Source organism: Miscanthus floridulus, chromosome 9, assembly GCF_019320115.1.
Source record: "Miscanthus floridulus cultivar M001 chromosome 9, ASM1932011v1, whole genome shotgun sequence".
Lineage (NCBI taxonomy): Eukaryota > Viridiplantae > Streptophyta > Magnoliopsida > Poales > Poaceae > Miscanthus > Miscanthus floridulus.
The window spans coordinates 117,041,827-117,045,527 of NC_089588.1; positions in this window are offsets into that span (position 1 = coordinate 117,041,827).

Genomic DNA, 3,701 nt, shown 5'->3' on the forward strand with positions numbered 1-3,701 from the left:
AGTTTTCTCTCATCCTCTAGCTTGGCTTTCATGACAATGTTAGGTCGAAGTAGAACTCGCCCTTGGAATCGATGACCTGCTCATTAAAAAATCCGGCTATAGACTCTTGAATTGCTTTGATTTGGTCTTGCCGTATGACCTTTTCCTCCAACCATCGAGCCTACAGGTTTGAATTAAAGGAAAATAAATTAATATATGTACATATATATATATATATATATATATATATAAACATAGTAACACAATCAATAATAATAATTAATTGAATATATATAGTGTATTTTTAACGTACTTTGAGTCTCTCTATAGGAGTTCTTTGGGAGACCACCTTGATAAACTTGCAAACATAGTAACCACAGTAGTTGTTCCCCTATTCCTGCCTCACACACCACTTTACGAGAAAAAGATTTGTCATCCAATCTGGTGATCCGGTGAAAGCTATATGTTTAATTAATAAAGATGATGTGATTTAGGGGACTTACTTTCAAAGGGATTACATTCAGTGGCGCTTTGCATTTTCCCATGCGTTGCTTCTCAATAAAGGTTTTCCAAACACTGCCCAATAAAAAATTTGCCACATCATCAGATATAGTTAATCATCATGTTTGTGTGTATATATAGTTGCTAGAGATACCGAAATTACCTCTGGATAATATCTATCATATCTTGGTAGTCTTGTTGTGGTTTTCTCATCGAGTCATAGATTATCAAGTGACTTTTCACCAGATCGATGTCCATCAATATCCAGTGATTGCTGCATGTGTTTATAGGATATAACGCATAACACTCATTAATTAACTAGAATCAACATATGAGCCATTAAGGATGATCGACATTATTAACACTCACTTGAAGTTGTAGGGAAAGAGTATATCCTTCTTGTGGCGTTGGTTCACTAAGAAGTTTATGAGGTTATTCTCTGACTCAGACTTCCAATTAGGCTTTGGAGTAACTGGGTCTTTGAATACTATATGGGGATCAACAAAACCAATTTCATTGCAGCCTTCCTTTCTGAGCTCTGTCATTGTAAATCTGCATATATATAGTACTTGTTAGGATAATTTATATGCATATACACACATATGATGAGTTTAATAATAGATCGAAAGAATTATTACTTACAGGCAATAGCAGCTAATGATAACTTTGTCCAGATCGGTCAGGTGGCATAGTTGATGAAATTCTACAAAGTCAACATACATAACATCATCGCCACGGAACTAATGTTCGTCTCTAATTCTGACACCAATGCAGAAGTCTCCACCGGTAAACGCCTGCATGTACCACTTGTTTAGCAGGTACATTTGCGTCCCCAGATCACATAAGGCTTGAGGGTTGTATAGACTCTAGCCTAGTACAAATTTTTTCTTCCAAATATCAACCTCCGCCGCACTCTCAATGTTTCCATCACCAAACATCTGGTAAAGGTCGAGACCAGTCTCTTCAATAAATTCACCAAGGTGATCTAAATCGACATCCGGAGGTATGTTTGCCTGATGCATTAATCCTAAATTCGAACCATATTCATTACCAACAACTAGCGGGGGGACTCATTGGTGCAATTGTTGTCCGAGTTATGCAACTCCTTTCCCTGCCCGCTTCTTTTTCTTTGCCGCCTCAATTGACTTGGTGAGAGTGCGGTCATAGTCCGTTAATATTGATTTAGATGGCTTACAAGATTCCCGCTGTTGTTGCTGGTAAGAAGCCACCTTTTTTCCTAGAATATCTGGAGCTACGAAGAAGTACGGTTTCTCCAGGTTTCTCCTTGCTTCTTGACCCTTTTTAAGTTTGTCATAGAATCTGGACATATCTTTTTTATATGCATCAGTTACTTCTTCCTTCTCTTCAGATACTATTTTGGGAATAGCCCTTGGTTTCACGGTGGCTTTCTTTGCCGGCGGGGACTGGTTCTTCGTTTGCGGGGCTGGCCTCTTGCTAGTACTTGGCTTCTTGGTAGGCGGGGGCAGGGGAGGCGTTGGAGACCTCCTTGGAGGTGGTGGCAGCGGCGTTGGAGACCTCCTTGGAGGTGGCGGTTGCGGCGTTGGAGACCTCCTTGGAGATGATGTGGATGCAGCCTCGCCTTCCAACACAATGTCATCATACAAAGCACTATGATGATCTGGCGATTGAACAATTGGATTTAGATTGGGGGAGGATCTGCTACAAAAAAAGGAATGACATATTATTATGAGCAGATTGTTAATTATTTAAGCCAATATAAATTAATGATGTAGTGTTTTCATCCGCACCTATGGTGAGGTAGTTCAGGAGGAGGTGGAGCCGACATCCCGGGAATGATGATGTAGCGCTTGCGCCATAGAATAAATGTCTTCTCTGCTTCTCCTAGAGTCTTCTCGCCATCACCTCCAGGAATGTCAAGAGGCAAATCACTAAAACCTTTTTCAGCTTTATCTACCGAAATGGTAGCATATCCTTCTTGGATTATATTCCCATGAATCCTTGGTGTCTTGGTTCGGTCGATAGGATTAACAAGACCGATAGCCACCTTGATTGTGGAATTCTCCTTCGAAATGTGTAGCTCACACGATGTAAAAGGTTCAGTGACGTCATCCACAGGGAAGCACAGTCCTGTGTCCCCTTGATTTGGTATCTCCGTGGAAGCGTAGCTGCTTTTCAACTGAACAGATTGGCTAATATTGATTCGTGGCTCTGATGCCTGCTTGCTTGCACTCACTACTATTTGCACTTGCCTTCTGATTTCCTCCTGCATTCTCGCTTCAAGGTTTTTTCCCGCTCCTGTGCTTCACGCACCGCTTCCTCCAACCTCTGGAGCCGCTGTGCCTCTTCTTCCTTCTTTCTCTGGCGGCTTCTGTAGGAAGGTTTGTCCTGAGGGAATCCATGCTCCCACGAGACACTTCCTTTGCCTCTAGTTCGGCCACCGTGTTCAATAGTCCCGATGGCGTATGTTAGCTCATCCTTCTCTCTGTTGGGCCTGAACGCACCACTAGCAGTAGCTCTCTGAGCATAAAACAATCTTTCTGCTGCTTCTTGCAATCTTGCGCCATAAACGCACTTCCCTGTCTCCTGGTCCAGTGTTCCCCCATGAGCAAAAAACCAATTCTTTGCACGCTCTCCCCACTCGAGTGATTCTGGTGTGATACCCTTGGCAAGAAGGTCTGCTTCCATTTTGTTCCACTTCTTAATGGCAGTCGGGTAGCCACCTGATCCCAAGTTATGGTGGTATGTCTTCTGTTGGGCATTACGTTGGTTCTTTATCACCCGACTCACACCCTCTTCCGATGTCTTGTACTGTACAAACTCATCCCAATAGGGCCTCTGCTTTGAGATCGGGCCTGGGACAGTAAAATCTGGTGCTATGTTCTTCTTGACATACGTCGTGTATAGGTGTTTCTTCCAAGTCTGAAACTGGGTGGCCATCTTCTTCATTGCCCAATCCCTAACTCGCTCCTTCAATTCATCACCATCTATTATATCATCATAATCATCTGTTTGGAGCGTGAAATGTACTAAGACATCTTTCTAAATTAACGTCTTGTCACAATCGGAGACAAAACTGATATGAGGAGCATTGGTCTTCTTCTTCCATTCGCGGGTACTGATCGGGAGCCGGTCCCGTACAACGTAACCACAGTGGTGCACGAATTTCATTTTATTTGCCCCCCCCCCCCCCCCCCCCGGTTCGCCTGTATCCACATTGAACTCCGAGATGATGAAGCGGC